General features: G+C 39.5%; 4 long non-coding RNA genes and 1 pseudogene across 4 annotated transcripts; 1 reads left to right on the top strand and 4 right to left on the bottom strand.

Moving 5' to 3' along the window:
• Window positions 1-3,405: 3,405 nt before the first annotated feature.
• On the bottom strand, window positions 3,406-3,821 carry LOC117150101. The gene is made up of 3 exons (XR_004460665.1): window positions 3,705-3,821; window positions 3,517-3,601; window positions 3,406-3,459 (listed from the first exon to the last, which is right to left on the bottom strand). It is a non-coding gene; the product is annotated as an uncharacterized LOC117150101 (long non-coding RNA).
• Window positions 3,822-7,324: 3,503 nt separating this feature from the next.
• On the bottom strand, window positions 7,325-7,740 carry LOC117150100. The gene is made up of 3 exons (XR_004460664.1): window positions 7,624-7,740; window positions 7,436-7,520; window positions 7,325-7,378 (listed from the first exon to the last, which is right to left on the bottom strand). It is a non-coding gene; the product is annotated as an uncharacterized LOC117150100 (long non-coding RNA).
• Window positions 7,741-11,206: 3,466 nt separating this feature from the next.
• Window positions 11,207-13,887, bottom strand: LOC117150102. Its single transcript, XR_004460666.1, has 3 exons — window positions 13,799-13,887; window positions 13,319-13,601; window positions 11,207-11,249 (listed from the first exon to the last, which is right to left on the bottom strand). It is a non-coding gene; the product is annotated as an uncharacterized LOC117150102 (long non-coding RNA).
• Window positions 13,888-14,981: 1,094 nt separating this feature from the next.
• Window positions 14,982-17,069, bottom strand: LOC117150097 (annotated as a pseudogene).
• A 1,221-nt stretch (window positions 17,070-18,290) lies between these two features.
• LOC117150098 lies at window positions 18,291-18,683 on the top strand. Its single transcript, XR_004460662.1, has 2 exons — window positions 18,291-18,402; window positions 18,461-18,683. It is a non-coding gene; the product is annotated as an uncharacterized LOC117150098 (long non-coding RNA).
• The last annotated feature ends 8,542 nt before the right edge of the window (window positions 18,684-27,225 follow it).

Genomic DNA, 27,225 nt, shown 5'->3' with positions numbered 1-27,225 from the left:
ACAAAATTAAATCAAATAAAGCACTTACCGCACCGACAGCAGACAATGGCTTACCTACAGCTTATGTATTAGACAAGAGGAGATGGGCCCACCAATCGTAAAACAAAATCGCCAATTTTTGCGACTTTCAACACAAAAAATCGACAATATTACGATGCCGTCTCCACCTCCTGATGCCACTGCTTCAATAAGGATCACTAGCGCAGAGCTGACGCCACACAAATAAACCGCATTATTTGTCCTCAAATTGTATACTTTTCCTCAGTATCGCATCTCCCACGAATTTTCCGCTAACCTACAACGAAAGGAAAATTATTAAGAATATGATACAAAAGATAATTAATTAAGGACAAGGCAAACCGGACAGGCAAATTAACAGGCGACAACAGGCGCCAACAGGCGGTTCCATCTTGCTGAAGATAAGCGTGCAACTGCTTTTTCCAAGATTGTAAACTCTGAAATAAGGAAGCCCAAGCTAATACTGGGAATTAATTACTTTAACAAAACACTTATCTAATTGCCAACTCGAGCTGCCTTCTCTCTTGACAACAATGATACATTTCCTCTTCTCATGCTAAACGTAAAATCCTGAGGAAAAACAAACCAATTAGAGGGACGGTACAAAAACCTAAATAATACCCTCACCTCAACGCATCCGGATTATAAAGCCAACGACAATGCACTCCAACTGATCCTGAGAAAGGATACGGAAAAAAAAGCCAACCAAGGCCTAAAAGATGAATCGGAAGATCGATATGAAAAGGATTAGCGCGGCAGAAACATGATGAATAAAAGGCGACTCGCTGCAGCAACTTATGCACAACGTCACTTACCTGAAATTTCACGCCGCACGGTCCTTTGAAGTATCCATTATCACCGCTGAAATCTACATAATTGATGCCCTACAAAAGATGGGCCAACAACGCTGCTTCCGCGTCGATCAGGACACTCTGCTGCTCCCTTAAACTTCCAGCTTGACGAGCGCCAACAGAGAGCTGACGCTAAATCCTAAAAGCAAACAATCAACAACAAATTAAACAAACAAAATTAAATCAAATAAAGCACTTACCGCACCGACAGCAGACAATGGCTTACCTACAGCTTATGCATTAGACAAGAGGAGATGGGCCCACCAATCGTAAAACAAAATCGCCAATTTTTGCGACTTTTAACACAAAAAATCGACAATATTAGGATGCCGTCTCCACCTCCTGATGCCACTGCTTCAATAAGGATCACTAGCGCAGAGCTGACGCCACACAAATAAACCGCATTATTTGTCCTCAAATTGTATACTTTTCCTCAGTATCGCATCTCCCACGAATTTTCCGCTAACCTACAACGAAAGGAAAATTATTAAGAATATGATACAAAAGATAATTAATTAAGGACAAAGCAAACCGGACAGGCAAATTAACAGGCGACAACAGGCGCCAGGCTCCAGCTTGCTTACGATAAGCCTGCAACTGCTTTTTCCAAGATTGTAAACTCTGAAACAAGGAAGCACAAGCTAATACTGGGAATTAATTACTTTAACAAAACACTTATCTAATTGCCAACTCGACGACACTAAACCCGCGGCTCTTCCGTTGCTATGTTCCAAAAACAAAGGGCCATATTAATGCAACCATAAAAACAATTATAATACTCACCACCAGATTAGCTTCCACCAAATGTACCTGAAAAACAAATACAAAAATTAATGCAATAATTATAAAAACAAGTAAATTATAAGTATATACTTACCTCCCACCAAATGTACCTGAAAAAACACAAAATTACACAATCAAAAAATCAAATAACAAATATATTTCTCACCCAATCTCTAATTTTACTTCCATTTCCATGGCTGCTCCCATAAACTTCCAGCTTGACGAGCGCCAACAGAGAGCTGACGCCAAAACCTAAAAGCAAACAATCAACAACAAATTAAATAAACAAAATTAAATCAAATAAAGCACTTACCGCACCGACCGCAGACAATAGCTTACCTACAGCCTATGCATTACACAAGAGGAGACGGGCCCACCAATCGTAAAACGAAATCGCCAATTTTTGCGCCTTTTAACACAAAAAATCGACAATATTACTATGACGTCTCCACCTCCTGATGCCACTGCTTCAATAAGGATCACTAGCGCAGAGCTGACGCCACACAAATAAACCGCATTATTTGTCCTCAAATTGTATACTTTTCCTCAGTATCGCATCTCCCACGAATTTTCCGCTAACCTACAACGAAAGGAAAATAAATAAGAATATGATACAAAAGATAATTAATTAAGGACAAAGCAAACCGGACAGGCAAATTAACAGGCGACAACAGGCGCCAGGCTCTATCTTGCTGACGATAAGCCTGCAAATGCTTTTTCCAAGATTGTAAACTCTGAAACAAGGAAGCACAAGCTAATACTGGGAATTAATTACTTTAACAAAACACTTATCTAATTGCCAACTCGACGACACTAAACCCGCGGCTCTTCCGTTGCTATGTTCCAAAAACAAAGGGCCTCCTAATTAGTTACAAAACGTACCTGAAAAACAAAATATTAATGCAACCATAAAAACAATTATAATACTCACCACCAGATTAGCTTCCACCTAATGTACCTAAAAAACAAAAACAAAAATTAATGCAATAATTATAAAAACAAGTAAATTATAAATATAATACTTACCTCCCACCAAATGTACCTGAAATAAACACAAAATTACACAATCACAAAATCAAATAACAAATATAATTCTCACCCAATCTCTAATTTTACTTCCATTTCCATGGCTGCTCCCATAAACTTCCAGCTTGACGAGCGCCAACAGAGAGCTGACGCCAAAACCTAAAAGCAAACAATCAACAACAAATTAAATAAACAAAATTAAATCAAATAAAGCACTTACCGCACCGACCGCAGACAATAGCTTACCTACTGCCCATGCATTAGACAAGAGGAGATGGGCCCACCAATCGTAAAACAAAATCGCCAATTTTTGCGCCTTTTAACACAAAAAAATCGACAATATTACTATGCCGTCTCCACCTCCTGATGCCACTGCTTCAATAAGGATCAATAGCGCAGAGCTGACGCCACACAAATAAACCGCATTATTTGTCCTCAAATTGTATACTTTTCCTCAGTATCGCATCTCCCACGAATTTTCCGCTAACCTACAACGAAAGGAAAATTAATAAGAATATGATACAAAAGATAATTAATTAAGGACAAGGCAAACCGGACAGGCAAATTAACAGGCGACAACAGGCGCCAACAGGCGGTTCCATCTTGCTGAAGATAAGCGTGCAACTGCTTTTTCCAAGATTGTAAACTCTGAAATAAGGAAGCCCAAGCTAATACTGGGAATTAATTACTTTAACAAAACACTTATCTAATTGCCAACTCGAGCTGCCTTCTCTCTTGACAACAATGATACATTTCCTCTTCTCATGCTAAACGTAAAATCCTGAGGAAAAACAAACCAATTAGAGGGACGGTACAAAAACCTAAATAATACCCTCACCTCAACGCATCCGGATTATAAAGCCAACGACAATGCACTCCAACTGATCCTGAGAAAGGATACGGAAAAAAAAGCCAACCAAGGCCTAAAAGATGAATCGGAAGATCGATATGAAAAGGATTAGCGCGGCAGAAACATGATGAATAAAAGGCGACTCGCTGCAGCAACTTATGCACAACGTCACTTACCTGAAATTTCACGCCGCACGGTCCTTTGAAGTATCCATTATCACCGCTGAAATCTACATAATTGATGCCCTACAAAAGATGGGCCAACAACGCTGCTTCCGCGTCGATCAGGACACTCTGCTGCTCCCTTAAACTTCCAGCTTGACGAGCGCCAACAGAGAGCTGACGCTAAATCCTAAAAGCAAACAATCAACAACAAATTAAACAAACAAAATTAAATCAAATAAAGCACTTACCGCACCGACAGCAGACAATGGCTTACCTACAGCTTATGCATTAGACAAGAGGAGATGGGCCCACCAATCGTAAAACAAAATCGCCAATTTTTGCGACTTTTAACACAAAAAATCGACAATATTACGATGCCGTCTCCACCTCCTGATGCCACTGCTTCAATAAGGATCACTAGCGCAGAGCTGACGCCACACAAATAAACCGCATTATTTGTCCTCAAATTGTATACTTTTCCTCAGTATCGCATCTCCCACGAATTTTCCGCTAACCTACAACGAAAGGAAAATTATTAAGAATATGATACAAAAGATAATTAATTAAGGACAAAGCAAACCGGACAGGCAAATTAACAGGCGACAACAGGCGCCAGGCTCCAGCTTGCTTACGATAAGCCTGCAACTGCTTTTTCCAAGATTGTAAACTCTGAAACAAGGAAGCACAAGCTAATACTGGGAATTAATTACTTTAATAAAACACTTATCTAATTGCCAACTCGACGACACTAAACCCGCGGCTCTTCCGTTGCTATGTTCCAAAAACAAAGGGCCATATTAATGCAACCATAAAAACAATTATAATACTCACCACCAGATTAGCTTCCACCAAATGTACCTGAAAAACAAAAACAAAAATTAATGCAATAATTATAAAAACAAGTAAATTATAAGTATATACTTACCTCCCACCAAATGTACCTGAAAAAACACAAAATTACACAATCAAAAAATCAAATAACAAATATATTTCTCACCCAATCTCTAATTTTACTTCCATTTCCATGGCTGCTCCCATAAACTTCCAGCTTGACGAGCGCCAACAGAGAGCTGACGCCAAAACCTAAAAGCAAACAATCAACAACAAATTAAATAAACAAAATTAAATCAAATAAAGCACTTACCGCACCGACCGCAGACAATAGCTTACCTACAGCCTATGCATTAGACAAGAGGAGACGGGCCCACCAATCGTAAAACGAAATCGCCAATTTTTGCGCCTTTTAACACAAAAAATCGACAATATTACTATGACGTCTCCACCTCCTGATGCCACTGCTTCAATAAGGATCACTAGCGCAGAGCTGACGCCACACAAATAAACCGCATTATTTGTCCTCAAATTGTATACTTTTCCTCAGTATCGCATCTCCCACGAATTTTCCGCTAACCTACAACGAAAGGAAAATAAATAAGAATATGATACAAAAGATAATTAATTAAGGACAAAGCAAACCGGACAGGCAAATTAACAGGCGACAACAGGCGCCAGGCTCCATCTTGCTGACGATAAGCCTGCAAATGCTTTTTCCAAGATTGTAAACTCTGAAACAAGGAAGCACAAGCTAATACTGGGAATTAATTACTTTAACAAAACACTTATCTAATTGCCAACTCGACGACACTAAACCCGCGGCTCTTCCGTTGCTATGTTCCAAAAACAAAGGGCCTCCTAATTAGTTACAAAACGTACCTGAAAAACAAAATATTAATGCAACCATAAAAACAATTATAATACTCACCACCAGATTAGCTTCCACCTAATGTACCTGAAAAACAAAAACAAAAATTAATGCAATAATTATAAAAACAAGTAAATTATAAATATATACTTACCTCCCACCAAATGTACCTGAAAAAACACAAAATTACACAATCAAAAAATCAAATAACAAATATATTTCTCACCCAATCTCTAATTTTACTTCCATTTCCATGGCTGATCCCATAAACTTCCAGCTTGACGAGCGCCAACAGAGAGCTGACGCCAAAACCTAAAAGCAAACAATCAACAACAAATTAAATAAACAAAATTAAATCAAATAAAGCACTTACCGCACCGACCGCAGACAATAGCTTACCTACAGCCTATGCATTAGACAAGAGGAGATGGGCCCACCAATCGTAAAACAAAATCGCCAATTTTTGCGCCTTTTAACACAAAAAATCGACAATATTACTATGACGTCTCCACCTCCTGATGCCACTGCTTCAATAAGGATCACTAGCGCAGAGCTGACGCCACACAAATAAACCGCATTATTTGTCCTCAAGTTGTATACTTTTCCTCAGTATCGCATCTCCCACGAATTTTCCGCTAACCTACAACGAAAGGAAAATTAATAAGAATATGATACAAAAGATAATTAATTAAGGACAAGGCAAACCGGACAGTCAAATTAACAGGCGACAACAGGCGACAACAGGCGCCAACAGGCGGTTCCATCTTGCTGAAGATAAGCATGCAACTGCTTTTTCCAAGATTGTAAACTCTGAAATAAGGAAGCCCAAGCTAATACTGGGAATTAATTACTTTAACAAAACACTTATCTAATTGCCAACTCGACCTGCCTTCTCTCTTGACAACAATGATACATTTCCTCTTCTCATGCTAAACGTAAAATCCTGAGGAAAAACAAACCAATTAGAGGGACGGTACAAAAACCTAAATAATACCCTCACCTCAACGCATCCGGATTATAAAGCCAACGATAATGCACTCCAACTGATCCTAAGAAACGATACGGAAAAAAAAACCAACCAAGGCCTAAAAGATGAATCGGAAGATCGATATGAAAAGGATTAGCGCGGCAGAAACATGATGAATAAAAGGCGACTCGCTTCAGCAACTTATGCACAACGTCACTTACCTGAAATTTCACGCCGCACGGTCCTTTGAAGTATCCATTATCACCGCTGAAATCTACATAATTGATGCCCTACAAAAGATGGGCCAACAACGCTGCTTCCACGTCGATCAGGACACTCTGCTGCTCCCATAAACTTCCAGCATGACGAGCGCCAACAGAGAGCTGACGCTAAAATCTAAAAGCAAACAATCAACAACAAATTAAACAAACAAAATTAAATCAAATAAAGCACTTACCGCACCGACAGCAGACAATGGCTTACCTACAGCTTATGCATTAGACAAGAGGAGATGGGCCCACCAATCGTAAAACGAAATCGCCAATTTTTGCGACTTTTAACACAAAAAATCGACAATATTACGATGCCGTCTCCACCTCCTGATGCCACTGCTTCAATAAGGATCACTAGCGCAGAGCTGACGCCACACAAATAAACCGCATTATTTGTCCTCAAATTGTATACTTTTCCTCAGTATCGCATCTCCCACGAATTTTCCGCTAACCTACAACGAAAGGAAAATTATTAAGAATATGATACAAAAGATAATTAATTAAGGACAAGGCAAACCGGACAGGCAAATTAACAGGCGACAACAGGCGCCAACAGGCGGTTCCATCTTGCTGAAGATAAGCGTGCAACTGCTTTTTCCAAGATTGTAAACTCTGAAATAAGGAAGCCCAAGCTAATACTGGGAATTAATTACTTTAACAAAACACTTATCTAATTGCCAACTCGAGCTGACTTCTCTCTTGACAACAATGATACATTTCCTCTTCTCATGCTAAACGTAAAATCCTGAGGAAAAACAAACCAATTAGAGGGACGGTACAAAAACCTAAATAATACCCTCACCTCAACGCATCCGGATTATAAAGCCAACGACAATGCACTCCAACTGATCCTGAGAAAGGATACGGAAAAAAAAGCCAACCAAGGCCTAAAAGATGAATCGGAAGATCGATATGAAAAGGATTAGCGCGGCAGAAACATGATGAATAAAAGGCGACTCGCTGCAGCAACTTATGCACAACGTCACTTACCTGAAATTTCACGCCGCACGGTCCTTTGAAGTATCCATTATCACCGCTGAAATCTACATAATTGATGCCCTACAAAAGATGGGCCAACAACGCTGCTTCCGCGTCGATCAGGACACTCTGCTGCTCCCTTAAACTTCCAGCTTGACGAGCGCCAACAGAGAGCTGACGCTAAATCCTAAAAGCAAACAATCAACAACAAATTAAACAAACAAAATTAAATCAAATAAAGCACTTACCGCACCGACAGCAGACAATGGCTTACCTACAGCTTATGCATTAGACAAGAGGAGATGGGCCCACCAATCGTAAAACGAAATCGCCAATTTTTGCGCCTTTTAACACAAAAAATCGACAATATTACTATGACGTCTCCACCTCCTGATGCCACTGCTTCAATAAGGATCACTAGCGCAGAGCTGACGCCACACAAATAAACCGCATTATTTGTCCTCAAATTGTATACTTTTCCTCAGTATCGCATCTCCCACGAATTTTCCGCTAACCTACAACGAAAGGAAAATTAATAAGAATATGATACAAAAGATAATTAATTAAGGACAAGGCAAATCGGACAGGCAAATTAACAGGCGACAACAGGCGCCAACAGGCGGTTCCATCTTGCTGAAAATAAGCATGCAACTGCTTTTTCCAAGATTGTAAACTCTGAAATAAGGAAGTCCAAGCTAATACTGGGAATTAATTACTTTAACAAAACACTTATCTAATTGCCAACTCGACCTGCCTTCTCTCTTGACAACAATGATACATTTCCTCTTCTCATGCTAAACGTAAAATCCTGAGGAAAAACAAACCAATTAGAGGGACGGTACAAAAACCTAAATAATACCCTCACCTCAACGCATCCGGATTATAAAGCCAACGATAATGCACTCCAACTGATCCTGAGAAACGATACGGAAAAAAAAACCAACCAAGGCCTAAAAGATGAATCGGAAGATCGATATGAAAAGGATTAGCGCGGCAGAAACATGATGAATAAAAGGCGACTCGCTTCAGCAACTTATGCACAACGTCACTTACCTGAAATTTCACGCCGCACGGTCCTTTGAAGTATCCATTATCACCGCTGAAATCTACATAATTGATGCCCTACAAAAGATGGGCCAACAACGCTGCTTCCACGTCGATCAGGACACTCTGCTGCTCCCATAAACTTCCAGCTTGACGAGCGCCAACAGAGAGCTGACGCTAAAACCTAAAAGCAAACAATCAACAACAAATTAAACAAACAAAATTAAATCAAATAAAGCACTTACCGCACCGACAGCAGACAATGGCTTACCTACAGCTTATGCATTAGACAAGAGGAGATGGGCCCACCAATCGTAAAACAAAATCGCCAATTTTTGCGACTTTTAACACAAAAAATCGACAATATTACGATGCCGTCTCTTCCTCCTGATGCCACTGCTTCAATAAGGATCACTAGCGCAGAGCTGACGCCACACAAATAAACCGCATTATTTGTCCTCAAATTGTATACTTTTCCTCAGTATCGCATCTCCCACGAATTTTCCGCTAACCTACATCGAAAGGAAAATTATTAAGAATATGATACAAAAGATAATTAATTAAGGACAAAGCAAACCGGACAGGCAAATTAACAGGCGACAACAGGCGCCAGGCTCCTTGCTGACGATAAGCCTGCAACTGCTTTTTCCAAGATTGTAAACTCTGAAATAAGGAAGCCCAAGCTAATACTGGGAATTAATTACTTTAACAAAACACTTATCTAATTGCCAACTCGACCTGCCTTCTCTCTTGACAACAATGATACATTTCCTCTTCTCATGCTAAACGTAAAATCCTGAGGAAAAACAAACCAATTAGAGGGACGGTACAAAAACCTAAATAATACCCTCACCTCAACGCATCCGGATTATAAAGCCAACGATAATGCACTCCAACTGATCCTGAGAAACGATACGGAAAAAAAAACCAACCAAGGCCTAAAAGATGAATCGGAAGATCGATATGAAAAGGATTAGCGCGGCAGAAACATGATGAATAAAAGGCGACTCGCTTCAGCAACTTATGCACAACGTCACTTACCTGAAATTTCACGCCGCACGGTCCTTTGAAGTATCCATTATCACCGCTGAAATCTACATAATTGATGCCCTACAAAAGATGGGCCAACAACGCTGCTTCCACGTCGATCAGGACACTCTGCTGCTCCCATAAACTTCCAGCTTGACGAGCGCCAACAGAGAGCTGACGCTAAAACCTAAAAGCAAACAATCAACAACAAATTAAACAAACAAAATTAAATCAAATAAAGCACTTACCGCACCGACCGCAGACAATGGCTTACCTACACCCTATGCATTAGACAAGAGGAGATGGGCCCACCAATCGTAAAACAAAATCGCCAATTTTTGCGACTTTTAACACAAAAAATCGACAATATTACGATGCCGTCTCCACCTCCTGATGCCACTGCTTCAATAAGGATCACTAGCGCAGAGCTGACGCCACACAAATAAACCGCATTATTTGTCCTCAAATTGTATACTTTTCCTCAGTATCGCATCTCCCACGAATTTTCCGCTAACCTACAACGAAAGGAAAATTATTAAGAATATGATACAAAAGATAATTAATTAAGGACAAAGCAAACCGGACAGGCAAATTAACAGGCGACAACAGGCGCCAGGCTCCAGCTTGCTTACGATAAGCCTGCAACTGCTTTTTCCAAGATTGTAAACTCTGAAACAAGGAAGCACAAGCTAATACTGGGAATTAATTACTTTAACAAAACACTTATCTAATTGCCAACTCGACGACACTAAACCCGCGGCTCTTCCGTTGCTATGTTCCAAAAACAAAGGGCCATATTAATGCAACCATAAAAACAATTATAATACTCACCACCAGATTAGCTTCCACCTAATGTACCTGAAAAACCAAAACAAAAATTAATGTAATAATTATAAAAACAAGTAAATTATAAATATAATACTTACCTCCCACCAAATGTACCTGAAAAAACACAAAATTACACAATCAACAAATCAAATAACAAATATATTTCTCACCTAATCTCTAATTTTACTTCCATTTCCATGGCTGCTCCCATAAACTTCCAGCTTGACGAGCGCCAACAGAGAGCTGACGCCAAAACCTAAAAGCAAACAATCAACAACAAATTAAATAAACAAAATTAAATCAAATAAAGCACTTACCGCACCGACCGCAGACAATAGCTTACCTACAGCCTATGCATTAGACAAGAGGAGATGGGCCCACCAATCGTAAAACAAAATCGCCAATTTTTGCGCCTTTTAACACAAAAAACCGACAATATAACTATGCCGTCTCCACCTCCTGATGCCACTGCTTCAATAAGGATCACTAGCGCAGAGCTGACGCCACACAAATAAACCGCATTATTTGTCCTCAAATTGTATACTTTTCCTCAGTATCGCATCTCCCACGAATTTTCCGCTAACCTACAACGAAAGGAAAATTAATAAGAATATGATACAAAAGATAATTAATTAAGGACAAGGCAAACCGGACAGGCAAATTAACAGGCGACAACAGGCGGCGATTCCATCTTGCTGAAGATAAGCATGCAACTGTTTTTTCCAAGATTGTAAACTCTGAAACAAGAAAGCACAAGCTAATACTGGGAATTAATTACTTTAACAAAACACTTATCTAATTGCCAACTCGACGACACTAAACCCGCGGCTCTTCCGTTGCTATTTTCCAAAAACAAAGGGCCTCCTAATTAGTTACAAAACGTACCTGAAAAACAAAATATTAATGCAACCATTAAAACAATTATAATACTCACCACCAGACTAGCTTCCACCTAATGTACCTGAAAAACAAAAATTAATGCAATAATTATAAAAACAAATAAATTATAAATATAATACTTACCTCCCACCAAATGTACCTGAAAAAACACAAAATTACACAATCACACAATCAAATAACAAATATATACTCACCCAATCTCTAATTTTACTTCCATTTCCATGGCCCCAATCGTTGCGACGGCCCTCGGCAACTTATCCCGTTCCGGAGGCTCCAAGCTGCAAACCCTGGCGAAATGGCCACAAAACGCGGCGCACCTAGCCACTCTAGATGAACGACCAAGCCACAATCATCACTAAGGACTCCTCTGCCAAAACGAGACAGATCCCACCACAATAATGGCAGCAGCTCCAGAACTACGTGACGACCGCTGGGCGGGACCTTTCTCTTCCTCTTCCCGACGACCGGCGAAGCTGACCTGCAATTTAACAAACTAAATAAATAATTGCAAACATCTACCACTGAGGGTGGAAGAGAAAACCACCAAATGACAGCGGCGCGGGATAAACTTACCACCAATAAACTACCTGCAACGCTTTACGGACATACATATTGCAAGTGGCGCGCATCCAGCGTCCGCAGCTAATTTCCTGCCAAAACACAACTAATACTCACCTCCAATGACTCTCGAGGCCTCCAGCGACTCGATGCTTCCGTCCTTCTGGCGGGGGTACTTTAAAAGAAATAAATTATACAATGTTAGTCCTAAATTTCAATGTTTTTTGTAAAATCACTCAAATTTTTTAATGTAAACAAAATATGCAAGACGATAATGTTACCAGTCCATGTCTCTGTCTATAATCTAAAGCTTACAATAATACTATACTAAATACTATACTAAAATAAAAAAATACTAACTTGATATTAAATACTAACTATGTCCAAGCCCCAAACTAACCTCATGCAATGTCAATCTCTAAATTCAAATAATTGTACCTACATATTGCATAAAATGTAATCAAAGGCAAAATAAATTGTGGATGCGGAACAGAATTCAACCTGTCTCCGTACCTCCACCTACAAAGTAAAAATTAAAATCTCCCAGATCGACGAGCGCCTACATTAGTTGACGCTAAAATCTGAAAACAAAACAATGAACCAATAAGAAATTAAACAAAACAATCAAATATGGCTCTTACCTCCTTGACCACAGCCAACTAGTGATCCAATGCAACCAACAAGAAGAGGCGGTCTCCGCAAAAGAAAAACAAAAGCGGCAGCTTTCCCGATTATAAACACAAAAACTTGACAATTTTACGACGCCGTCTCCACCTCCTGATGCCACTGCATTATCAAGGATCACTAGCGCGGAGCTGACAACACATTTAAAAGCCTCAAAATCCGTCCCTAAGAATAAGAATTCGATAAAAAAATTACTCAAGAGCATATAGACAATAACAAACCGGACAGACAAAGTAGCAGATGATAATAGAGGGCTCCATCCTGCTGATGTCAAGCACGCAGCTCCAGCTTCCAAGACTACAACTATTGAAACAAGGGAACACAAGCTATTACCGGGAAATATATATTTATAATATAATACTTATCTAATTGCCAACTTGATGACTCCAAAATCGCGGCATTCCAGCTGCAATAACACAATAACAAGGGCCTCCAAATTAGCCCTCACAAAACGTACCTGAAAAGCAAAAAAAATCAACGCAATTATAAAAGCAATACAATACTCACCCCAGACTAGCTTCCTCATTAAGTACCTGAAAAACAATAACAAACGCAACTATATAAACAAATATAATACTTACCTTAAATTAAATTCCACTCAAAGTACCTGAAACAACAAAAATTAATGCAATCATAAAAAACAAATAACATATATAATACTTACCAAATACTATTCTTACATTCATTTCCATGCCTATCACGTTGCGGCGGCCCTCTGCAACAAATCTCGAACCGGCGGCCCCAAGCTGCCAATCCTGACGCTATGGCCACAAGACGCGGCGCACCTGGCTTTCCTCGGTGATAGACCGAGCTACAATCCTCACTGACGACTTCTCTGCCACGAGACGAACGCCACCACCATAATGCCAGCAGCTCAATAAAATGCAATGACAGCTGCGTGGGATTACTCTTCGCAACTCCTCTTCCTGACGACCGGCAATTTGCATCTGCAATACAAACGAACTCATTAAACAATTGCATAAATCTGCCACTGACGATATAACGGATCTTCACCAAATGACGGCGGCGCGGGATGCTGCTACCGAGAACAATTCACCTGCAACTCAGGCCGGACAAACTGGTTGCAAGTGGCCCACTTCCAGCGGCCGCAACAGTCCGCAGCCAACACACAACAAAAACTCACCTGTGATGACTCCTTAGGCTCCTCAGCGTCTCCATGCTTCCGTCCTTCTGGCGGGGGTACCTGAAAAGAACTAAATTACACAATGTTAGTCCTAAATTTCAATGTTTTTTGTAAAATCACTACAATTTATTAATGTAAACAAAATATGCAAGACGATAATGTTACCAGTCCATGTCTCTGTCTATAATCTAAAGCTTACAAAAAAAATACTAACTTAATATTAAATACTAACTATGCCCAAGCCCCAAACTCACCTCATGCAATGTTAAACTCTAAATTCAAATAATTGTACCTACATATTGCATAAAATGTAAAGGCAAAATAAATTGTGAATGCGGAACAGAACTCATTAAGTCTCCGTACCTCCACCTACAAAGTAAAATCAGATCCCTTAAGTCCAAAGTCCATATCAGAAAAGCTCGATACCGAGGCTTGAACGTCAATCAAATCAGAATAATTAGATGAGTTCAGTTTGAGACCTAATTGTAATCGGTCGGTGTTCTTCAACAAAAATAAAAAATTGTAATCATTCAGTGAAATAAAATTATATTTTTTTTCACATATGAGTATTGCACACATTTAATTATATATACGTGATAGGGCAGAAAAATTTCATAAATTTTGTGTGGCTCTAGTCTTGATAAAGTGCCAAATTTGGTGTGTCTGTGTCTTGAACATTTATCTATTTGATAAAGCTGCAATTATTTTGCGCTTGCTCTACTATTTAATGTTGAAGAATACGATTTTTTGAGGCGGATGCTTTAATTAAGGATACTTTCACTTGTGGTTGTTACGTTATAGAAAAGCATTCGCTTTTCTATTTCAGGTTACGTGTTTAAGAGTTACTAATGCCATTTCAAATTGATCATGTCGATCACTAAGCCGAGGATTAACTAATTAACTACGCTCTCATTATTGTTATGTTCAGCTCAAGTTTCTGCATCCATGTACATATACATATGCTTATAAAAATTCAGACGCGCTGCCCTACTGCCCTATTCCATCGAATCTACGATGGCGCGTGTGAGACACCCATCGATGGATCGACTCCATTTCATTTAACTACGTACTCTTATAAATGTATATTTGCCGATTCCCATCTCGGGTAAATGTACACTAACACATATATGGTTTCTATGCGGCACTGCTCTTGCTCTACCATCGCACTCTTATGAGTCGCTTTAAATAAAAATGAATAATGGTATCGAGAACTGTCGAGCCTATGTACAGGATTCGTGGGGACGTGTTCGTGTAGGCGGTAATACAATATTATAATTTCAATTTAATTGAGTTAACTGGATCACGGAGACTGCTATAATGCTGGTTGGCTGCTGATGCTTTGGTGGTTGCTGAAGTAAAAGTTGTTGTTGCGTATGTTGCCAGGGTTCGCCAGCGGATGCAGCTGAGCAGGGCCACGCGGGCTGCACGCAGTGGCACAGCAGGCGCAGATGCATCTCAGCCAGGTTGCGACGACGACAGCGACGAGCGGGGCAGCGGGACGCCGTCACTTACGACGCTGGAAGACACGTTGCAGTGCCTTGCGCCAGAAAAAGCGATGCGATTTGTTCTTGGTGGGTGTCTGCGGGTCCTCTATTTGAGCAAGTGCCACACCCAAGTCCTCAACCAAGTCCAAATCGTTTTCGGGAGCGATGCGACGACGTGTAGGTGTAGCTGGCACTGTGCTGGCCGTGTTTGTCGAAATGGATGCGTGGGGATGTGGAGTGGGTGGTGCTGAGGCTGTGGTTACGAAGGGGGCAACCAAATAAGGTCGGTCCTTCAGTGCCGCCATTGCTGCAGCCGATATGGAAGCAATTGATGAGATGGAAGCCAAAGTAGCCACCGATGCCGAAGATTCTATATAGCCCCTTCCAACTTCTCCGTCTGCTGTTACTGCCAGTGATCCACCTTTTAGTGCTATTGCTCTTGTTCCTTTTCCTGTTCCGGTTCCTGCTAGAGCTCCCCCTCCATCTGCTGTTGCTGGCTGGGTGGCACGCAGCCAACAACCAGGTTGCATCGTATCTTATCTAAGCCACGGGTGCTGCAGACACTCCTCAGCGGTGGCACGCTTGTTCGGATCGAGCTCGAGCATGGGCTTAAGGAACGAAGCGAATGACGCCGCATCCTTTTGCGACCACTCGTACTTCTCCAGAAGAACGTCCATTAGGCCCCAGGGCTTAAAACGACTTCGCCGCATAGGTGGCGTTTAACAAAATGTACCGCGGTATTGGACCCAGCAGCTCGATGATGTGGGCCAAATGGTCCTCGTCGCGGGTGTAAGATTCGCCGGAGTGTGGCTCAAAAATATAGTCACCGGTGGCCAGTTCGAATACCATGCATGCAGTGCTCCAGATATCCGCAGAGGTGTTATAGCCCGCACCGATAATAACTTCTAGTGACCGATATTGGCGCGTTTGAATGTCCTCAGTCAAGTGATTATTAACCCAACAAGATTTGCACAGATCGGCGATCTTTACGTTGACATTGCATTCCTATAACGCCGGATCCTGTTTAGCCTTGTGCTTTGCTTGCGGCGGCGGAGGAAGTGTTGAAAGGGTTAGGTCCGAATGCGGTCCATTCGTAGCCGAAGATGTATTCTCCACGGAGCGTGAGCGCACATGAGGCTCGTCCACGCACAGGAAGACATTCTCGGGCTTTATGTCCGTGTGGATGATCTGGCAGCACGTGTGAAGATAGTCAAGACCCTCCAGCACCTGGCGGGTAATAGCTTTGACGTTGGCCAGTGGAATACCGCGTAATTGGGACTTCCGTATGAGTTTCAGGAGATTGTCACCCAGCATCTCGAACACAATACAAATATGGGTGCCATTAAGGCCGGTGATCTTGAAGTCGTCCAGCATCTGGACGGTTTTGCGACGGCGTGGATTCGATGGATCGGTCTCGCGCACCGTCTTGAGTATCTTTATTTCGTGCCTTATCGTCTTGTCAAAGTGCGGTGCCGACTTGAAAATTTTAATTGCCACATATCTCATTGCCTGCAAGTCCCAGCAAAGCCAAACAGTAGAGTAGTCGCCACAGCTCAATTTACGGATGACATGGTAGCGATCTGCCGAAAAAAATTTCATTAATCTGCTGCTCTTCTCGAAAAGGAACAAAGTTCAACGGTTTGGGAAGAGTAGCGCAGTACCACTTAGGGAAATTAAATTACCAATGATCTTTTCGGATGGCTCATAATCCATTTTAGTTGCAACACTGTCACCCCACGACTGACCAGCGCGACTAGACGAACGCGAGAGCTGCTCTCCGCTTAAATTCAATTAAAATAAGACAGCGAATGCAGTTGAGTGCGTTTTCACGGGGCTACTTCTATATTACAGCACAAAGGCCTGAAAGGTATGGTATGGTGCCAGAATCAGTAGATTGGCATTTGGAAGCTCCAAATATTCTACTGACAATGTATATGAACTTGACGTTTATTACAAGGCCTAAAATTATATTTTGTAAACTCTAACAGCTCCTATCAAATATAGTTTTTTTTTTGTAAATTTTATTAATTGGAATCTACAGCATAGGCATACCAATATATACATTACTTATACATTACTTTACAATTTAAACTACTTTAACAATATTTAATTGTTTTTTTTTTATTTCATGAAAAAATAATTATAATAATCTCGATGGGAGAGCCTTCTTTTTCTCGGGGGGTGGATAAACCTTCTCGCCAGGGTGTTGGGGTGGGACCCGCATGGGTCCTCAATACGATACAAAAATACTAACTTGAACATTTCTAGTATTTCTGCCCGATAGGCGATAGGCTGGCGGCAAAAAAGATAATAGCCGATAAGCCCACAAAAAAAAAAAGGCACGAAATATCGATAACGAGCTGCAGGGAAATTGATAGCATATCGATATTCCGCCGTGCCTTTGAGCTATCGAAAAAGCCCGCCTACGCGCCTAGCCCAATTTTGCAAGTCAGTTGAGATTATAAAACCGACAGAGGCGCGCGAGTTACCACTTTCAGTGTTCCCCTGCAGACTTCCCGTACTACGCCTATGCCATCAACCGGGACTCTGAGCAGCACCAACACACACAACTTACAGAAGTATGCGAGACAGGGACAGAGAGTTACCACTTTCAGTGTTCCCCTGCAGACTTCCCGTACTACGCCTATGCCATCAACCGAGACTCTGAGCAGCACCAACACACACAACTTACAGAAGTATGCGAGACAGGGACAGAGAGTTACCACTTTCAGTGTTCCCCTGCAGACTTCCCGTACTACGCCTATGCCATCAACCGGGACTCTGAGCAGCACCAACACACACAACTTACAGAAGTATGCGAGACAGGGACAGAGCGATCTACTTGCGGAACTATGTAGCAAAACACACACATATATATATAAGAGCTGCCTGTGAGCAGCACAATTATCACTATCAAAAAACATTCGCTTTGTTCACTTCAACCAACGAGGACGTGTTTAATTGGAACAGTTTAAGCATTCCTTAACCAATGCTACTGTGAAACATAGTTGCCCTAACCCACGACCGGTAACTGGCGCAGTCGGACTCGTCATTGGACTAGAAGAAGAGCCGAGGACGAAGACCCCACGCAATGCAGATTGGAATAATATTATTAGCAAAGTAAGCATTGGAAGTGATAAATGGCAAAGTGAAAGTATAATAGATATCGAAAATACAGATGTATACAAGTTAAGTGCATCGCATAAGAACCAACTAGGTTCCCGAGTGAAACAGGCGCCTATGCCCACTCGTAACGATCAACAAAGGGCCACCTAGGCTCACGGATGAAACAGGCGCCTATGCCCATCCGCAACGAAATGTTCAATCAGCAAGTGTATTCGTTAGCCGTGTTCTATTTGTTCACACGCTATCCTCTATATGGCAGTGTGAGGTGCCGAATTCATATCGGTCGAATAGTTCGCTTACATTACAGTAGCTGATGTGAACATACATACAAAACGTACAAAAAAAAAATACATATATACAAACACACATATAATACATACATACACATACATATAAGCATGTATATCAATTCGGCAGTTCTGCGCGACGACTCCGGCGCCTACTTAGCGTCGACGACGTCGCCTGGCTGGCGTTGCGAGTCGCCACCGCCGACTCACGACTAACAGCTAAATACAGCTAAGCCGAGAAACGGTAAATGTCGTCCGATCACGGGTATTACCCAACTACTACCACAGGGTTTGCAACGGAAAAAATTAAAAAAAATATATAATAAAAATTTTCGTCGCGACATCTATGGCGCCAAAGTCAGCGTCGTCGACGTCGCTGCCACAGACCACAGCTATGGTAAGGCAATATTAAAATTCTTTAGATCATTCAAGAGTTGTCCTCCAGTGAAGCAAGATCGTTGTGAAAATATCAATTTTGTATGCAAAAACGCAAATCAAATATAAAAATATATAGTAACATTAATTGTGACACAAACATCTATTCGCAAAAGACGTGAAAGTGACATTTGTAAATGCATTTAAGTGTTTACGCTAACAGTGAAACAAAGTGCACAAAGAAACTAAATCGTAAAATCGATACAAAATTCTTCGCCATTTATCACAACCAAACCACAAACCATATTACAATAAGTTAAAATCAAAATATACTGTAAAGATGTGCCCCAATTGAGAACACGAGTTTGTTTCGTAGTTGAGTGCAGCCGTCAGGCTGACTTTTTATTTATTCGATTTTCTTCCTATATTTTGGAGTAGGCAGAAATGGTTCTGCCAGCTCAATGTCTAAAGAGTGTCTGCTCTTACAGTATTCAATATATTTGGACTTAGGCTAATTCGCGTAGCTGCGCTGCCGGGTACGCCAGCGGCGGAGCGGCGTTCTTATGTATATCTTATATATCTGGGCTTATCGGGAGAGCGAGATATGTATGTACGTATGTAATATGTATTTGGTCGGCGTTGGAATGCTGACCATGCACTTATACTTTTTGCCTTCGAGTGGGCAATGCACTTATACTTTGTGGCCTTCGAGTGGGTGATCATGTTACATCCGCCCTGGCCTAACTGCGTGCATAAACATAAACATAAACATAGCAACAAAGTGCTGCCATAAGTTAATATGCTATTTTATTTAATTGTTCTTAATATTGCATAGGCACATACTACATCTCCCTCCTTTTGAAAATAACGTAACCTAGTGAAGTTATTTTGATTATTAAATGCAAATTATTTTATTTTTATTTTTATTTTGTTTGTGTTTTTGTTTGAACAACAATAGTTGATTTTATAATGCAAAGATAAAAATATACGTAGTGTATGGAAAATTTGTATAAATGATTAAGGAAAATATAAGTTTAAATTCAATCATGAATGAAATTTCTTTAATCTATCTTTATGAACTATTTGTTTTTTGTTTTTATTAGTAAGTAGCGTAATATTGTTATTATCTCCTATGCTTTCTATCTTATAGGGCCCCGTATATTTAAAGTCTAATTTATGACCTACCTCATTTCTTAGTAAAACTTTATCTCCTACTTCTAATTCTATGTCTTTTACTTTTAAGTCATAATTTTCTTTATTTTTTTCTTTGTGTGCTTCAAGAAGTTTTCTTGCTCGAGCATATGCTACCTCTAACCTATATTTACTCTCCTTAGCGTAATCATCTATGTTATATATTGGTTCTATGCTATGTAGTTTATTAAAATGTTTTGGTAAATTACTTCTTCTACCGAAAACTAATTCATATGGACAATAATTATGTACCATAGATGGGGTCGTGTTGAAGCAGTATACGAAATATTGAAGCCATACGTCCCAATCGGTTTTGTCCGTCGATATGTAGGATCGTATATACTCGTTTAAAGTTCTATGACTTCTTTCTACTACTCCAACTGTCTGGTGGTGATGAGCTGTTGATGTTATATTTTTTATTTTCAAATATTTACACAGGTCAGTAATTATTGAATTCTTATACTCTGTTCCCATGTCCGTTATGAACGTCTTCATTGGACCGTACTTTAGAATAAAAGATTCAAATATAGCTTTTGCGACTGTTTTTGCGCTTTTATTTGCTATTGGTATGGCAACTAAGTACTTGGTTAAATCACATATGAGAGTGACTGCGTACTCGTTACCATTTTCTGACTTGGGTAGTGGACCAATTGTGTCCACAACAACTCTATCGAAAGCATGTTCTGGTGTTTCAGTTATAGTCATTGGAGTCTTTGTGTGCTTTGTTGTTTTTGCTTTTTGGCATTTTTGACATTTTCTTACGTACTCTTTTATGTATTTACTCATATTTTTCCAGTAATAATGTCTTTTGACCTTGGCCAAGGTTTTTGTAATGCCTGTATGCCCTCCTTGTATTGGATCATCATGTAATGTAGACAATATAGCTTCTTTTTCTTTTTCATTATTTATTTGGGTCACCGGGATAAGTAGCGCTACTTTTAAATTCTTTAATATTTTATTGCCCATATTTTTAAATTTATCTATTGAAACGTGTTCAAAGATTTTTTTCCACGGTGCCATTTTGATTTGGCTGATATCATATATACCGGCCTGCAATTCAAGCCTTTGGAGAAATTGATCTAAATCAAGAATTCCATTAGTATAAAGATCACCAACATCATATCTTGCAATGATTTTCTTTCCATGTTTAAATAAACATATCGAGTCATTCAATTGCAATGTCACTACTTTTCGTACCTCGTCATTTGTTATGACTTCGTATACGTTGGGCTCTGAAGCTATTTCTTTGGTTTGCTTTTGCAAATCCAATTGTTCTTTTCCTACTTCTTTTTCTACTTTGAAATCTTGTAGTGACTTTTAATATATTTCCAGTTATATCTTTTAGCTCTTTGATGGTTATTCTTGATAACGCATCTGCTACATGATTGTCCTTGCCCTTTAGATACTCTACTGTAAAATTATATTCCTCTAGTTCAAGCCTTATTCTAGTTAATTTAGAGCTGGGGTTCACCATCGAGAATAAATATGTCAATGGTCTATGGTCTGTTTTCACAGTGAAATGTTTTCCGTAAATGTATGGTCTGAAATGTATTATTGCCCAATGAATTGCTGCTAACTCTTGTTCTGTTGTACTCTTATTGCTTTCACCTTTCGTAAAAGCTCTGGATGCATAAGCAACTGGGAGTTGGTGGCCATTATGGTTTTGAGTTAAAACTGCGCCACACGCTTGCTTGCTTGCATCTGTTGTTATGCAAAATTCTTTGCTGAAGTCTGGGTACTGCAAGAGTGTTGGGTTAATTAGCTGAGATTTTAAATGTATGAATGCTTTTTGACATTCATCTGTCCACTCGAATGGAACATTCTTTTTACATAATCTTGTTATGTGCCGCGAATAGTCGGCGAAATTTTTGATAAAACGTCTGTAGTAATTGCAAAATGCTACAAAACGTCTAGCGCTGTCCGCATCATGTGGAACTGGGTAGTTCTGAATGACATCATATTTTTTGTCATCCGGCAAAATTCCTTTGTCTGTGCATTTGTGTCCCAAAAATGTGACTTCATGCATGAAAAATGAACATTTTTCAGGATGTAACTTTAGGTTGTATTCCCTGCATTTACCAAAAACTTCAGTGAGGTTTTTAAGCATATGTTTTTCGGAACAACCTATGACTATTAAGTCATCCATATAAAGGAATGCTTGAGACGGTTCTATTCCGGAGAATGCTATAGTCATCATTCTTTGGAATGAATTAGGCGCTATTTTTAAGCCAAATGGCAATCGCGTGAAACGATATGAGCCATTGCTGGTTGAGAAAGATGTTATATCTCTCGAGCCTTCATCCAGTTCGATTTGATGAAAACCTGACATTAAATCAAGGCAGGAGAAATATTTTGCTCGACCAAGTTGGTCCAAAATATCATCTATTCTCGGTAGTGGAAATTTGTCAGCTAAAAGTTTCTTATTAATTTGGCGATAGTCTATTACTAATCTCCATTTCTTTTTATCAGAATTCGGGCTTGACTTTTTGGGTACTAATAGCAAAGGGCTATTGTACTGTGAAACTGATGGTTCAACTATTTTATCTTTTATTAATTTCTGAACTTGGGCTTGTATTTCTTCCACTTGACTATGAGGACTTCTATAATTTTTTGTGTATACTGGCTCATCATCTTTTAATCTCAACTGTTGTTTATAAAAATTATTAACTGTTATAGGCTCTGATTCTAATGCAAATATATCTATATATTCGCTGCATATATTTTCTAATTGTGATTTAAACAATTCGGGGAAATTTTTCTTTAATTGAGATAAGACAGTTTTATTTCTGTGTTCACTATTTGCCTGAACTACATTGTAGTTCGAAAGTGGCTCATATTTTAGAGTGTCCATATTGACTAATTGGTCGGAATCGGTTGTATTTAAAATTCGGACAAATGTATTACTTGATGTTGCGATTGTATTTGCAACATAAATACCAGTTTGAATTTCCTGGTTTGGAATTAAAATGTTATCATCTTTTGATGATACTATTAATCTTCGGACAACTTGGGATCTTGCTGGTAATAACGTTGTGTTAATACCAGAGCTGTATGCTATGGGAATATATATTGGAAATTTCAAATTGTTTGGTCTAATTATAAACCAATCTTCTTCTTGGTTTAAATCGATTTGGCAATTATATTTTTTTATGAAATCTATTCCGATTATTCCATCACACGGTATTGGAAAGTTTTTATCTACTAAATGAAAATCGTGTGGGATAACGTATTTACCTGTCTGTATCTCAATAAAAGTCTGTCCTCGAGACTGAATTTTCTGTTGGCTTATGCCTTGAATGTTTATTTTATTGGTTATTTGAATATTAGAAAATTTGTCAGAGTTCTCTTTGAGAATAGAGATATCTGCACCTGTATCAAGTAGAAAAACTAGTTTTACGCCTGTTTTGGCATGAATGAATGTAGAAAATATGTTGAGATTATAATTGATGGTGTATACTCTACGATCTTCTTCTACTGAGTACCTAAAGGCTGTTGCGAGTTTCCCTGTTCTTGGATTACTCGTACATTGGCATTGTTTCTGTTGTAGTTATTCTGACTGTTGTTACGGCCTCTGTTTCCATTATAACGGCCTCTGTTATAGCCATTATAACGGTTATTATTTCCATTATAGCGGTTTTGATAACCGTTATTCTGGTAACCGTTATTTTGGTAACCGTTATGGTAGTTGCCTCTAATACTATTGTTATTAAAGCCTCTACCGCGGTTACTACCTCTATTGGCATTTCCGTATCCTCTATTGGGTCTGTTACTCTAAAGTACATCACTTTATTGATGTCACCGGTAACTCTTGTACTCGTTCTTATGTATGCGCTTATCGCTGCATCCATAGTGGTGCAAGTCCCTGCTTCCAGTACTGTTTTGATACTTTCGTGCTCAGCACGATGTATCATGGTTTCAATTGCCTATTTGGTGCTTAGACCAGTGGCATGTTCTAGAGGTATACCCTCATCGATATAGGAAGCTTCTAAAAGTTTTCTCAGGCTATCAACTTCAGCGGTAAATTGCGTTGCAGTTTTACCTCTCTGCTGAACTGTTGCTAGCTTTGCTTTGACATTACTGGATGTCTCACCGACAACTACTTTCTGCAATTTGTTTATAATTGCTGGAATTGTCGTTTCATTGTCACTGAGTTCAAAATTGTGCCAACTATTTTTGACTTAATGACCTCAACTGCAATGTCTTCAAATGGTCCCTTAGCTAGGTCTACCAATTTGATTGCCTTAATGAATCTTTGTAAATGGATCTTTTGCCCATCAAATTCTGGCACTGTGCAGGCGATTCCCTAATGTAAGACCTAATGGCAGCTGCTTCTTCTGCCATGGTTAAGTTATTTTCGGAGTCGGCTGCGTTATTTGTTTTATCGTCGTTCTTCAGCATTAATTTTGCTGGTATAGTTAGATCGTGAAGATCTTCCTCTTTAATGTCTTCCTTGACTATAGTCCTATCTTTCCTCGTCAGAGTTAGTGCTGTCTTCATTCAAATTTATTCTTAGTGGGTGTTTACTATGGTTGGAATTTCTATCTGGAGACTGAATTTATTTTTATAAGTATTAATTTTTCTCTTAATGTCACCAGTAGTTCCAAAGCCTTAGCACACGGTTTGCGTTCCAAATTCTTTCTATTTTGTTGGATCAACTCTCTGATTTCATTATAACTATTTACCAAGACTTGGGCATTCCTATTAATTGTTACAGCTTGTGTTGATCTGTTTTGCGTTAAGCACTTATAGGATTTTCTGAAATTTTCATTTGGATCTTTTATCTGATCAACAAGCTTTTCCCAGTCCATGCTGTGGTATACTCATAACTTCAAATTTATGCATTTGTATATTTTTTTTTTAGTTTTAATCTAGATAAATTCAATATTACGTTTTATATTTTTTATTTATTATTTTTTCTTCATATAATTTTTTCGTATTTTCATTCATAATTGACTTTATTAAAGATCTTCCTTAAATATTATCTATACCGTTAGCAGTGCTACGGTATCGTTTCTTAAGACACTTGTTATGCAGTTTGTATATTTTTATTAATGCATTGGATACCATAATTAATGCAATTACAATTAGTATTATGGTTATCCAGAACAAGTCTGCATTTTGGACTTTACTTTATTTATTACATTGGCTGTAGAGTCCACAGTTTAGTGTCTATTAGACCCATTTTGGGTATACTAATTTTATATTTTGGAGAATAGAATAGAAAATTTTCTTTGTATATACTTTTATTTTCAGTTTTACTTATTTCATTTGTCTCTATAGACATTTATGTTTGGAATTATCTATTTATAAAATCTTTCAATGTTCGCAAGAGTACAAAAAAAATTGTATTTTACATTGTTGCCTGCCTGATTCTAGCTATGGCTTCACGGGCCATATTGGGTTAACAGGGCATAATAGTATATGCTCCGTTTTACAATATTTCTTACAATTTTTCTTATCTATATATTTATATTTACTATATATTTATATATATTATTATTATATTCTGCTGTTGATGATGCTCATCAGGTGTCAGCTGGGCGTCGCCGGGGGTGGCACGCTGACACTCCCTCGCTGCTGTCTATTTGTTGGGTGTCAGCTGGGCGTCGCCGGGGGTGCACGCTGACACTCCCTCGCTGCTGTCTATTTCTTCGCCGCTGGAAGACGTCGATGGTCGCTCACAAGTCCCCAGGCAGTGGGGACTCCAGATTCCTTCGCAGCCAGGGGGGCAGGACTTCTTTGGCTTTGTTAATGCTGGTGCTGGTGCTGGACATGCCTGGTGTTTTGGAATTCATTAATTTCGGGTATATTTTTAATGTTATCTGAGTGAGTTTTCTCGAGTTTATGGGTCCTTAATTCTTGCTGATATTGCAGCAAGTGGTCTAGATCTGCTTGTAGCTTTAGAGCTGTCGACCAAACCGGTGGCGTTTGCTGACCGTATATTAGCCACCTTACGTGGGCTATACGTTTATTCAGCTTAGTTTTCAAACCGCCACGGTGTTTTCCCATACTCAATAGAACTCTACTCACTCAGATTCTTCCTTAGTTTTGGGAATTCCATTTAATTATTCCTTGTGTGGTGTCTTCTTCCAGTCCAGTATTCCAGCTTTGGTCAATTCTTCCTTAGTTTTTAGGTTAGTTTTGGTTCCATTTAATTATTCCTTTGTGTCTTCTTCCAGTCCAGTATTCCTTTGTCTTGACACTAACTTGGGTCAATTCGTCCAGCGTTGGACGACTGTCACGGTCGCCATGTAAAGATGTGCCCCAATTGAGAACACGAGTTTGTTTCGTAGTTGAGTGCAGCCGTCAGGCTGACTTTTTATTTATTCGATTTTCTTCCTATATTTTGGAGTAGGCAGAAATGGTTCTGCCAGCTCAATGTCTAAAGAGTGTCTGCTCTTACAGTATTCAATATATTTGGACTTAGGCTAATTCGCGTAGCTGCGCTGCCGGGTACGCCAGCGGCGGAGCGGCGTTCTTATGTATATCTTATATATCTGGGCTTATCGGGAGAGCGAGATATGTATGTACGTATGTAATATGTATTTGGTCGGCGTGTGAATGCTGACCATGCACTTATACTTTTTTGCCTTCGAGTGGGCAATGCACTTATACTTTGTGGCCTTCGAGTGGGTGATCATGTTACATCCGCCCTGGCCTAACTGCGTGCATAAACATAACATAAACATTAGCAACAAAGTGCTGCCATAAGTTAATATGCTATTTTATTTAATTGTTCTTAATATTGCATAGGCACTTACTACAATACCATATTCGTGAAAAGATATACATTTACTTGTCACACACAAAAATATATATATATTATAAAAATAAGCACACGCATAAATCTATATATATATATAGTGACATATCCATAAGTCCCTAAGACTTAAGCATATGCCTACACACCACTACACATACAGTATGTACACCCAAATACACCCCCTATGTACCCCAACAAATA

Source organism: Drosophila mauritiana, unplaced genomic scaffold (genome assembly GCF_004382145.1).
Source record: "Drosophila mauritiana strain mau12 unplaced genomic scaffold, ASM438214v1 Y_32, whole genome shotgun sequence".
Classification (NCBI taxonomy): domain Eukaryota; kingdom Metazoa; phylum Arthropoda; class Insecta; order Diptera; family Drosophilidae; genus Drosophila; species Drosophila mauritiana.
Note: the sequence above shows the minus strand (reverse complement) of the source record. Positions and strands in the feature narration are given on the sequence as shown.